At 46.5% G+C, this 13303-nt stretch overlaps 1 protein-coding gene and 1 long non-coding RNA gene across 12 annotated transcripts in view; one reads left to right on the top strand and one right to left on the bottom strand.

The window, feature by feature from the left end:
• LOC108158960 (myocyte-specific enhancer factor 2) overlaps nt 1–13303 on the bottom strand; it is a 45591-nt gene that overhangs the window by 7845 nt on the left and 24443 nt on the right. For all 11 annotated transcript variants that reach the window (XM_017291791.2, XM_033391719.1, XM_033391720.1 and 8 more), the window contains exon 3: nt 10591–10665. The gene's annotated coding sequence lies outside the window, so the exon portion shown is untranslated. The remainder of the gene's footprint in view (nt 1–10590; nt 10666–13303) is intronic.
• LOC117188222 lies at nt 4041–4690 on the top strand. Its single transcript, XR_004472518.1, has 2 exons — nt 4041–4295; nt 4406–4690. It is a non-coding gene; the product is annotated as an uncharacterized LOC117188222 (long non-coding RNA).

Below are 13303 nucleotides of genomic sequence, written 5' to 3'. Positions count from 1 at the left end.
TGTCAGTCCCAGTCCCAGTCTCAGCATCTGTGCATCGAATGCACATCATCATAGGAGGGGCAGGAGGCACAGACAGCGCCGCCAACCAACAGGATATCAATTGCTGGTATTGCACATGCCACAAATTCGTAGCATACTTATCAGCGCCGGCAATTGAGTCAAGTTTCCCCGCAGAAAAGATTCTCGATTCTGTGGCCTGTAGATTCTCGATTGCAGGAAGGTCTCCGAACAAATTTCAGCTGGAGGTTAAATAAAAGTTGAAACAAAGCCCGACCTCAAACAGAATTAGTGGAAAACTCTTTTCTAGTTATGCAACGCACTGGCATGCATTCCCATGTGTGTACGCAAATTAACGAAAGGGTCAAAGGGTCAGTTACGTATTTGTGGCATGTGGCTCAGCGAAAGGAAAAGGAAAGTTCTACTGAAGACCCAGAAAGTCAAATACTCGAACATATATATGCCTGATCTTTGGCTACAGCTTCAGAGCTGACTCTCAACCACTGGATGGAGCCATGGCTGCTGCTTTTTCCATTTCCATGTAGCATTCTCCATTCTCCAGAAGGAGCCTGGAGACCCTCGATGGCTTTGTCTTTTCGTTGTGTGTTTTCTGCATTCAGTCAGAGCGGGGGAAAAACCCCCAGAACTACCAATATCTAATCGCATTGAAGAATTGTTGCTCTTTTTCGTTATAAATTATTTGAAAATGTTCACATCACGCTGCACCCACGAGCATAGGGCGAGTGGGGGGGGGGGGGGGATACATATTATATGTGTGGATAAGCGACTCGTCAAGTGGTGGCAGGTGTGCTGCTGCAGCCACAGCAAAATATTTGACTAATTGCAAGCAAAGAACGAGAGAGGGCTAATCAGAGCGCAATGGAATGGAATGGAAACAAAAGGGAAATGGAAATGGTTGTGCCCCAGAGGCTGAAAGAACTTAACACGGTTTTCATTGCAACAATTAACCGAAGGAATCGTCTCTCCCTCTCTCTGTGTGGGTCAGCACTTGAGTGGTAGGAAGGAAGGAAGGAAGGAAGGATGTGCTCCTCTATGTGCAGATGTGTGTCAAGACATTTGTCTTCTTGCGGCATGGGGCAATTAAGCAACGTAGCAACGACTGCCGACTGCCGACTGCCGACTGCCACACATTTCTCCATTTAATTGGCCGCACCCCCCAGACCCCAAAAGTGTGAGGCGGCAACGACGACATCATTAGGCAAATGGCCAAAATACACACACACAAACAAGCACATACTTCAAAAGCACCTTCGTTATTCTCAATAAGTGAAATATCAGAGGGAAAACAGGGAAATAGAGCTGAGATCTCTTCCCAATCGGGAGGGGGAGGGCACTGCCCTTACCTATGTATCTCTAAATTTGTATACCCTGTAGCAAATACCCTGTAACACCTCTGCTGCTGCTCTTTTGGCAGTAAGGCATCCCCGTTTCGTGATTTGATTTCGCAAATGAATCACTTTCTGTGGCTTTTCCTTTGATAAAATGAACGCATTAACGCCGCAAAAACTTGTTGCCAGCTTTGATTGCTCCCTCAATTAGCATTTGTTGTAAATAAATTTATGCAAATGTTAAACTTTTTCCGTATTTTGGATGAATGAACTCCCGCCGAAAACCAGTTACGGGACTGCAATGAGATCAGATCCCCCGAGGGAGGAATGCAACGCCTGGGAGAGAAGAGACCTTTCATAAATTTGATTTTTATGGCAGCGGCTGCGACCAAATTTCAAGTTTAAAAAACTCCACACGCGAGAGTTTAAGTATTTATCACTCACGTTAATAATTATATAAATTATGAAACTTTATATGTTGGATTTTCAATCGGATATATCCCATTTGTTGTTGCGCTTGTACGGGATAGAACTTTTGCTTTTTCTGAAGCTCTTTTTGGATACTTTCACTTATCGGACGGGGGCTCTCCTCGTAGCAGCTCGTGGGGGATACTCTGGTCTGGCTATAAATCTTGACTTAATTAAAGACACGCGCGCGCGCTTTAAAACGCGACGAAAACGCGTCATTTGAGTCGGCCACTGGGGGGGAACGGCAGCAAACTGCGCGGCGAGGAAATAAACAGTTTGGTAAACTATAAATTACTGTGTGAACATCGCTGTAATGAAGAGTTGAGTGCCCTTTATAACCAAGGGAATGCTGGATGGCCACAAAACGCTGGAAATTGAAAGGATACGGCGTTCCATGGATACATTCTACTACCTATAATACTCATAATTGACTGCTGGAATCGTTAAGGAAAGGAGTAAAACCAATAAGGAGATTCCTTTGCCAGCAAACAGATTCTCTGGTGTTTGCACACTTTTCGCACACGTTTTTCGATTTCCGATGTTGCAGACCCAACATGGAGAAGCATGTCGAAATTTCAAGGTTCTTTTCTGGACAAAAACCAAAAAGAAAACGAAAAACACACACAGACGAACACACGCCTCGCTGGGCGTCTCCATCTCCCATGTTAAGGTAGTCGACGGGCGGGGAGCACACGTTTGAGTCGGCTCTCTCTATCTTATCGCCGAACGCACACTTAAACTGGTGGCGGGAAGGGGGAGGGGAGGGGACAGAGGATAGAGGGGGGGTGCTGGAGGAGTGTGCAAGGCAGAGAACCAAAACAAGAAACACAAATAATAATAATAATAATTATTATTATATAAAACCAGCAATAAAATCATAATTACCACAGACAACACAATCCACAGATAGAGAGAGAGATAGAGAGAGAGGGAGAGAATAGAATAGATGGAGAGACACACTCACACGCGCCAAAAGTAATATTTATATTTTTAATAACTACACTAACACACACACACACACGCACCGAAGCACACCTACACATAAAAGTGATAAGAAACACTTTCGCTTTTTTTTTTTTTGGTTTTTCGCTGCCAGATAGTACGAATTTTGATTGCGAATTTTTGTTGTTATTCTCTTATCAACAAACAACAAAAATTCACTCCACTATTCCTAAAGCAAGTACAAGATTTGCCAAAAAGAAAGAAGGCAGAAGAAAGAAGACAGTAGAAGAAATAATTCAACTAAATTGTTGATAAGAATTCTTGTTATTGTTTTTGTGGCTTGTCGCCTGCGTCCGGATTTTGTTCTTTTGGCCATAAATGAGATGCGGCCCAGAATGTTTTTGAGTGTGTTTTGGGCGGGTGGCAGGCCCCACTGTTATCGCGATAATGCACATTGCCTCCGAAATGTGTGCGGGTTATCGTTAATCAATTATCGCCGTGGCTAAGTCCAAAACTAAGTCCAAAATCGAGCGATAGATTATCGCCGTTCAATGGCTTTGTTTGTTTAACTGTTTGTTTGTTTGTTTGTTTGTTTGGTAGGTAGTAGGAATGCCAATCCTCTGGAATCCTCTCCAGCTTCTGTTTGCGGTAGGTGTCAAAGTGCATTGCACGCATGTCCCGCTGGCAAAAGGAGACGGAGGCCAAGGGGAAAGATGAAGAGCCAGAGAGAGAGAGAGAGAGAAGGGTGTGGGAGGGAGAGGCAAAGAAAGACCTATAGCGATAAGAGAAATCCATATTTCTTTTCATTTTGCATTGGCGAGGGAGAGGGAGAGAGGGCGGGTCGAGAACTGAAACAAAGTGCAGACAATTATCAGTAAATTTGCCAATCAGTCGGGCAGTTCGTCATTCCGTCAGTCAGTCAGTCATACCATAAAAACTAAATGCAAAAAAAAGAACTCGAACTCGAATGATGATAATGCGGAATGTCTGGAGGGAGAAACAGTGGAAATGGATTTGAACTTCGCTGGAAACACGATCAGTGTTTCGCTCCATCTCCATCCCTCTCCCTCAATCTCTCTCTCGTTCGATCCCCCTGCGATTGATACTGTTATCAGTTTCCAATTGTACATATTGTATGCTTTTAAACAAATGTTTGCCTGTCTGTGTGTCGAAAAGCGAACTTTTGGCAAAAGATATCGAACGGGGAAACATTGGAATCGAAGCATTGGCCAGCTTTCTGAGAAGGGAAATCCATAGCTGAGGCGAAACAAAGTGGAAGTAGAACCCAGTACAAAACACCCGAACAACCATACTATCTCGCTGCTGGAATCGCTCGAATCGAATGACGTCAGTTCTGGCGGTAGGCGGTAGTCGGTAGTCGATAGTCGGTAGTCGGCTTCTTTCGGTTCCCCCCGCCAAACATTGATAGGGTGACCGTGCCCATGCCACTACTCTATTGGTAATTTTAAATTATTGATAATCCAAATATGTAGGACCCCTTCAGCGTTCTAGAGCGTCCGACCACAAGTACTTATTAAGGTATGTAAATTATTGACAAATCCTTACGTATGGGAAAGTTTCTGGATTGTGAGACATGGAAATTCCCAACAAAATGATATCCAAAAAAAAAAAAAAAAATTAATTTCCAGATCGTATGATCCATTTTTCTGCGCACATAAACTTACTTGTTTGCCACACGGAAAACGTTCTCTCCACAATCCAAAAATCAGCTCAAACGAACCGCCTTTTGGGTGTGGGGGAATCTCAGAGGTCGCCTCTCGGAAAAAAGGTTTGCACAAATATTTCCGCACACTCGGATGCTCCGCGGGAAGTTCAAATGCAAATGCTTTTGCGGCTTTTGCTGCTTTTGTTGTTGAAATTATTGCCGGACAATTGTTGGGGCGCTTTGTTTGGGGGGCGCTCGAGGGCCTTTTAAAAAAAAAACATCGGCGGCACAGAATGCGAGTAATGTCTGCTGATATGTTTGGTGTTTATTTTTCGAAACTTTGTTGCTTTTTTTGCTTTTTTGCTTTTATGTTTGACCGAAAAATCAAATTGATATTTGTAAATATAAACAAAAGGTGATTCCGATTGTTGGACGGCGGAGGGAGGACGCGTTGCGGCAAATAAAAGTTAAAAATAAAATTTTATAATTGTCCGACGGTTGGCGTTGTGCTTGTATTTGTATTTGTATTTCTATTTGTATTGTTTGTTTGCAATTTATTTATGGAAATAGACGTTTAAATTTGTTTATAGATTTGGAGTATAAATAAATTATTGCCCGTAGAGCGAGAGCAGCGGCGGCGGCAACATATTTTCCGTATAGCAAATTTCTGGCGCAACAATTTCCGTGCGAAGGAAATAACCGAAAGATCCGATCGAACGGTAGATCGAGATCGTATCGCTTTTGAATTGGCTCGAAGCGAAACGAATTTCAAGAATATGGTCGGAATCTGAATCTAAATCCAAATCAGAATCAAGAAGGCAGTCTCCACTGATGAAGCGCGCACGGCAGATCACCGAAAAAAACTGAAGAAGCGGCGCTGCGGACGCGTACAAACGTACTGACGGATACGGCTGTCGTTGACGTCGTAATGCGAGGCGGCGCGCGAATACCGCACTGAAAATGCCCCAATACTAAGGCAGAACACACTCAGACACGGATACGGAGAGAGAGAGAGAGAGATAGAGGGAGAGAGAGAGAGAGAGAGCGCGCGAGCAAGAAAGAGTGAGGAGGCGAGTGCTTGTGCCTGTTCCTAACGGTATGTGCGATGGTATTTGTGCGTTGCTTCTGCTGCAGATTCCATTCGATTTCATTTCGTTTCTTTTTTTTTGTGTAACAAAATATCACACACACACAGAGAGAGCGAGAGACTGAGTGTGAGAGAGAGAGCGGGCTCGCGCAGGCGCTGCTTTTTGAGTTTGTGCTCAAAACGAAAGCAAACTTGAGTGACTTCTCAGGGAGAGAGAGAGAGAGGGAGAGGGAGAGAGGGTCGGGGGATGGAGTGAAAGAGTGAGTGCCTGCCTGCGGGAGTCAAACATGAAACATATGGTTTTTGTTTGTGCTCCCGAGGTCCCAGACGCTCTGACACCCACACAGGGACGCACGCACACACCCGCACATTGGATCAATCAGCCGTTTTCCATGGCACAGCCACGCCACAGCAACAGTTGCAACAGTTTTTCCTTTGCCTCTGCCCGGGTTTCCTTTTTGGCGCTGCCTCGTCGCTCCTCCCAGGAATACCCTTTTGCCGAGAGAGAGAGAGAGAGAGAGAGAGAGAGAGGGGGAAGGATAGCAGAAGGAAGGGCATCTGTCTGCCTGTTTCCATGGAAACTGTTCCGAGTATTCCCTCTGTTTAAGGTCTGAAACTATCCTGCTTAGGATCTCATTATGGAATACGAGCAATATTTCTGCCTGGGTATCAAAATTCGGTTCGGTCTTGGTTTTCGGTAAAACAAAACAAAAAGAAGCTCCTTGTTTTCGCTCTGGCGTCGACTCATGAATGTTAATTATCCTTGTAACCCTCCCACCCTCTGCAGCTACCCCTACCCCTGCGCCTCCTACCAAAACTAATGCGTTGCTTTGCTTTCTCCCACTCTTTCTCCCCACACCATTTAGTGGGTTGTCGTGCGACAACACATTGTCCTTGTTTCGGGGTCCTCCTCACCCCACCTCTCCCACGCACTTTCTCTCCAACATCCCCAGCCCACCCCCAGCCCTCACCCCTCCCCACCTTAAGCACAAGCACACGCCATGCTGCTTCCTCCCATTTGTGTCCTGCCGCCTCCTTGCCGCACTATTAGTTGCTTCCTGACGAGGCTTAATAAAAACTCTGTTGACCTGTGACCTGTGTATGGCAGCAGCATAAAAAAGCATTAAAAGCCGCCAAAGAGGAGCACAACAGAACAGAAAGTGGATAGAAGGAAAACGAAAGTAAGAACAGCAGGAGAGAGACGGGGGCTCCAGAGGGGGGGCTCCATAGAGTACCCAGCACGGGTAGTCCTTTCGAGTGTATTCATATATGGCATTCCCATTCATTGTTTCTGCTTCGATTGATGACAGCAGACAGAAGCAGGGAAAAGGAGAGCGAACAGGGAGAGGGAGAGGGAGAGGGAGAGAGGATGGAGGACAGGCTGCGGTGGGGGCGGGTTTATTTTGCAAATTGAATTCAATTTGTAAATGCGACTCATGACTCAGTTGATTCCATCCCATCCCATGCCCCTCCGTCCCCTCCAATCCCGACGACTCTTCAGCCTTTGTCGATGGCCCCGCTAAATGGAATATTATTTATGTTTGGGAATGGAATGCTCTCCATTCTAATGCCAGGACAGTGGGGATAACAACTCCCCCCCCCTTTTCGATACTGGAATCATAAATAATACGATTGTTTCCACAACCTTTGGAAGGAGATGCGAAGCGATGGATAGCTGGGAATAAGAAAAGAAAGGATTTTCTGTTCTAGATTGGATACAAATAGTCGCAAAAGCCGCCACAGAAGAGTTTTTGACATACACTTCTGATACGCACCGTCTCCGGGGCGGCCCCCACAGGATCTTCCAGAGAGGCGTGGAATGTGGTTCAATGGAGCCCCGTTAAACGGTTGGCAAATCTTTAACGTGACTTTTTACAGCAATATGCAAATGCCAGATGCTGGTGCACCCCTCCCCACCCCCCTTGAATGGTTTTCTGTAAAAATCACGCATTACCGATCCCAAGTGCGGCGGAACCATGTTACCCGTTTTATGGTTCTCGAGAGATCTCTCTTTGCAGCCTCTCAGCGGCGCCACACAATGTTGCACGGAAGGGCCACAGCACAGCTTCGTTTCGTTTCGTTTCGTTCAGCATGTGGCACATTGGCACTGGCAATGCACATTCGTGGTTCAGTCCATGTCCTTGTGACTTTTAACGCCTCCGGCCTCGCCAGAGGCAGCCCCTGGAGGCTGTTGCAAGCCAAGGGTGCGACAACTGCCAACTGCAAACAGTCGTCGACAGTCTTAATTCAATAAACGCCGCTCAGCGATTCGCCCATGTGCCCATGTCCATGACCATGTCCCTGCCTGCCTCACGCTGCATGTGGACACACATGTGCAACATGCGGCAGCAGCAGCAGCCTCAATGTGTTGTTGAGTCTGACTTAACTGCCGCTGCCGCTGCCGCTACCATGCCGCTTGCCGCTTGCCGCTTGCCGTTGCCGTTGCCGTTGCAGGGGTTTACTTCAGCGATCTTCACCCCAAGCCAAGCCAGAAACCAACTCCAAACGATCCATGGACCACGTGGAAACTTCACTGCACTTCACTTTGGTGTTTTCTTTTCGTGTATATACCGAATACCCATTGAATGAGAGTGTTCCAAGGGGTATGATGTGTTTGTGAGAGAGACAGAACCCCACAAACAGAACTGTAAGAACTTTCTGATTATGCGCGTCGTGCGGCAACGCCTCTCGGTTGGAAGTTCAATCAAAGAAATGCACTCCAAAGGGTATTCCCATAGTCGATACATCGCTTCCTCTTGTCTTTTGCTGCTGCAAACGCTGCGTAGGTAATTTTCATAAATTTCATTCACATTCCCCCCACAAACAAAGGGCGGAAGGAATCTTGTGGATGCAGCATCACGCAGAGTATCTTGTATCTTGTGTTTCGTACCCCCATAAGCGTACGGGAATTACAGGGAAAACCATCATTTTAATTGCTTGATGAGAGAGAGAGAGACAGATTCGAAATTTGAAATTGAAAAATGTCTTTGCGGGAACATCAATTATGCAAATATCCTGAAAAGAAGGAGCTCAAGTAATTATGGGTCTCAGAAAAGAAAGGGAGAGTGTCCCCCCCCTTCCTGTATCTAAAGAGTGGCATTAGCATTGCCTAATTACATTTCAATTGCTTGGCTTAAACAGGGCTTTAACAGAAGCCACCTCTCTCATTTCGTTTCATAATAAAAAAAAGGGAATCTCGAATCAATTTTGGGATCGAGCATTGAGTGCAATTTAAATGTGATTAAATGTTGGCTTAGGGACACTCGAATCGGGGGGTGGAAGGCCCTAATTTCCCGCTCTGCCTCCCCTCCTCTCTGATGAATAATCTAATCAATTTTGCCCACGCTTTCGGAGAAAAGTCAAAGCCTGATGCCTCCAGGAGGCATCCTCTCGGCTGCCTGTCATCCTGAATAAATTCCACCTTAACACGTGTGCCACAAGGCCAGGGGGCACGGGGACAGGGGCTCTGCTGTGAAAGCATTTCACTGTTTGCATGAATGATAACTTTTCCCAAAACAGAGAGAGAGAGAGAGACCAGGACCTCGGGGGAGGAGCAAGATGAGGGTATGGTATGAAAGACTTTCTCAATTGCTGCCATCGAATTTCACTGGTGAAAACTCTCTCTCTCTCGTGTCTCTCTAATTGCCCCTGACAGTTGGCTGACTTTTCAGCAGAACCCTGATTGTTCCCCCCAAAATAGTCGCCGCAGTAGTTGCCGCCTGCCCCCAAAACTTTACCTGGAATCTGTCAACAGTTTTTTCACTTTTTCCCTCACAAAGTTTTCATTTCAATTTTCCCACTGAAACGATGAAGGATTGCACAAGCTTAATGCACTCATTCGAGGGCAAGGACAATGGCTAAATGGACTGTCCAGGTCACCGCGATAATTGAGTAGAACTTTTTTCATATTCATGACTTTTCATATATTCCACTCTTCACTCGACTTGACTCGATTTCATTCAATCAGAGACTGACCTGACGGATTGGCACAAGCCTCGAAAATAGTACAGAATCAACATACATTACGTGTGCATGACGCTGTTCTGTTCTGTTCTGTTCCCAAATCCCCAAAAAGCGTGCGTACAGAAATAACACTCGAAAGAGTGGGACATATGGCATTCAAGCCAAGACATTGATTGAGGTAATCTTTTCTCATCAATCAAATACATATAGTATCTATGTGAGTGGCTCTGGATCTCTGTATCTCTGTATCTGACAGATACACAGACACACTCCTACCGCCCACACACGCACACAAAAAGTATGAAATGTGGAGGCGTTTTTAATGATTTGAAATGGAATTTACATGAAGCTCATTAAATGCAATCCATAGCTTGGTTTTCCCCACCCCCACCCCCACACCGCCCACTGCACTTGCAGCCCTAACGTATGCTATACGGAAACGAAAAACTCAAGGGAAAGCCTTTCTTTCCTGAAAAATCCTTCAATTCTTTCAGTCGAATTGTATGTGTTCTGTTTTTTCGTTAAATGCATGCAAAGGCCACTGCTATTAACGGAACTGTTATGGAGACAGGTTCTCCAAGAAAACATTAATTTGTTCAAGTCTAAGTTTATTTGAAAGCTTAAAACTTGTTGAATATTACTTTTCATGAAAGAAATCTTTGGATGGAAAGGACAACCGGAACCAGGAGGTATCAACAGCAAAGGGCCGGAGACAGGCATCCAGGAGAGGACAGAGTTACACGGACAGAGGACACGGAAATTGACGGAAGCTCGCAGAGCAATAAAGAAAAGTGTCCCGCACCCACCCAGAGAGAGAGAGAGAGAGACAGCCAACCACTGGGAGAGGGGGCGGTACAAGTTTTATATAATTTCTTCCCCGCCAAAGGACTTGAGTTATTGCACCACCCCTGCCCGCCCACACGCCCACACACACAATATTTCCCCCTAATGTCTTTATTATGTTCCATTGAGTGTAAATATTTGCCTGGCACACACTCGACTGGCAGTCTGCCGGTCTGCCACAGTTTGGGGCAAGCTTCGTAAGCCGTGGCACGTGCTGGAAGCTAGGATATTTGGGGTGGGGGTGGGGGTGGGGGTGGCTGTGCTGTGCGACTCACCTTAGCGGAAGAAGTATCTGCCTTCAGGCTTTGGCGACAGCCGAGGACCAACAACAGGTACAAAATATATATTCACTGCAATGAGAAGAGAAAAGCGGAAAAGCCAAATGAAAATGTAGTCAATTTTTAACCCGGGGGGCGTTTTTAAACGCCCAAAGAAGAACAACAAGAAACGCTTGAGTGTCGCACGCGATTTATGACGCGCGCGGTTCAATGCACACGCGTTTTAACACGCGTTAGCCTCCTGCAACGCACTGCGTCGCACAGTAAAGCCCCCCTGAAGCCCGGACTACTACTGTTCGAACAACTCTTTCAACATATGTATGCGGCATGTGTGTGTGGCATGCCCCCGCCAACTTGGCAGCAGAGAGAGGGAGGGAGAGGGAGAGAGCGGCAGAGCTGTGCTGGAGACAAGTGCTCAGAGCGAGTTTAAAGTTGAAAGGATACCATAAATCTTGTAAGCTGATGCAAAGCGACAGTTGAGGCGAGGCAGGCACCGGATTGAAGCAGCCAGAGAATGGACGGGGCTGCCACAACATCATCATTCTAAACGGGGCCTGAATGCTCGCCTCTTGTGAGGCCCGGGCCGCTCTGTAGAGCCAAAGACACAGAAAGAACTCGCGTAGAAATCGTTGAAATCCATCGATCAACTTGGCTCCTTATTTATTTTTAGCAAAAGGCTACAATCAATACAAGAGTCTGCTTGCTCTGCCAGGTCTTCGGTCTTTGAACTTTCTAAAAACTCACAAAAAACACAAAAAGAAACCATTTCGAAGCACTTGAGTGTTTGATGCACTTGAACTTTAACCTTAAGTGTGCTTCTATATCTACCGATTACCGAATAAACTATTTTACCTTTTCCTTTCCAATCTTTTATCTATTCAGACGCACCTCTTCTGCCTCCATCTTCTCCTTCCGAAAAGATTCCTTTTTCCTACAGCTGTTTCTGGTTTCCGATTCGTTGTTCCTGCCACTCGGATGTCGCTCAATCGATTGCTTGTTGCATAAATGGTTTTTGAGGAAATCCCCAAACTCAATGAGGCACATTTCCCGGCGCCCCCCGCCCCCTGGACTGGACTCCGAGTCGCGTTTCTGCCTCAAGTGGTCGCATCCTCTGGATGTTGAGGCAGCTTCCTGGGCAGCAGGAGATCTGGGACCAGCATTCGAGTTTCGAGTGCGGCCAATAGAATATTATTGAAGGTTGGTGGGGGGGGAGGGGAGGGGTATTCACTTGAGCATTACCTCAAATGTATCTCCATCGCTGTAGCTGCTTTGTAGCTGTATCTGTTTGTGTGTGTGCGTTCGAAAGGAGGGCCTGCAGCCACATTTCACTCTGCTCTCTTTCTCACCTCAAAGGCCCAACAGAAACAGCGGCAGCAGACAGCGGCCATAAGGCGGTTCTACGCTCATTCGATGTTGAAACATTCCTCGATCTTTTCTGTGTATATGTGTGCATGTGTGTATGTATGTATGTATGTACATGTGTGTAATGTGAATATCTGTATATTTGTGCAATGCTTCGTTTGATTTTTGTTTTTTTTTGTTGTTTTTTCTACAATAAAACCAAAAGTCAGAGGCAGTGGCGTTGGCTTTGGCTTTGGTGGTGCCTTAAAAGGGGAAAAACCTATGTCGAGGGGGTAAAGGAATACTGGATTCCCGTATTCTAGATAGATCGTAGCGGTGGCGGCAATCCCTAAAGTGTGACCCCCGTTTGCGACACCCCTGGATACCGAAGACGCCCAAGAAAGATATTTCCCGTGTACGCAAATGTTATTGACATGGCAGGCATGAACAGGGCCGGAGGGGCAGTGGCAGGGGCAGGCGTAGGGGCAGGCGTAGGGGCAGGGGTGCGTCAGACCGACGCCCAGACTGACAGGCAGCCAAAGACAGAAGGAAATGGGCAGGAGGCAGAAGGCAGAAGGCAGGAGGCAAGGCATGGCTTGGGCTTGGGCTTGTGGCATGGGGCATGCCACTTCTTCCACTGATGTTACCGTTAAAAGAAATGCAATTAAAATGAATCTCTAGAACCCCTGAAAACCAGAGCAGCACCAAAACGGAAGCAATTAGTAAAACTGAAAGCAGAGAAGGGGCCCGGCCGGGCACGGCCCCGAAGAGATCTTCCATCTCCTTGTAATCCGTGGCAGCACACACGCACACAATCACCCAGAGGCAGAGACAGAGACAGATACAACGCGTGCTCTATGTGGCATTTGCATTCGGTGGAGATCGTGCCACACAGAAGGAAGGCAGGAAGGCAGGAAGGGAGTGGAGGAAGGGAATGCACTTAGGAAGGAGGGGTAGATTGGGTAGAGCCAATCCTTTGGCTATGGTTGCATCCCGCTGCCCCACCACTCCCACCATTTGTTATTCTTTGTCACGCCTTTGGGGAGACGACAGCCCCTCTGGAAATCATAATTTCTCAATAATTCCTTTTGTCATTCATGTTTTTGGTTTGGGATTACACACGGTCGCCGTGGCCCCCCCCCTCTCTCTCTCTCCCTCTGCACGCAAAGGTAGAAAGACAGAGAAGAGGGGGGTTCCTAAGTATAGCTGAGAGATGTCTAGAGGTAGACTCCTCTTCCGAGTGCCAGAAATGGCAGAAATTGAATATTTTGTTAATTATCGTTGATTAAAAGGGATCCCGAAAGATTCCCCAAACAAAGTAGACGTGGACGGGCCTCCTTTTTTGTCGATGGACCACCCACCAGAATCT

This window comes from Drosophila miranda, chromosome 3, assembly GCF_003369915.1.
Source record: "Drosophila miranda strain MSH22 chromosome 3, D.miranda_PacBio2.1, whole genome shotgun sequence".
Lineage (NCBI taxonomy): Eukaryota > Metazoa > Arthropoda > Insecta > Diptera > Drosophilidae > Drosophila > Drosophila miranda.
The sequence above is the reverse complement of the archived record's forward strand: the minus strand, read 5'-3'. Positions and strand labels throughout refer to the sequence as shown.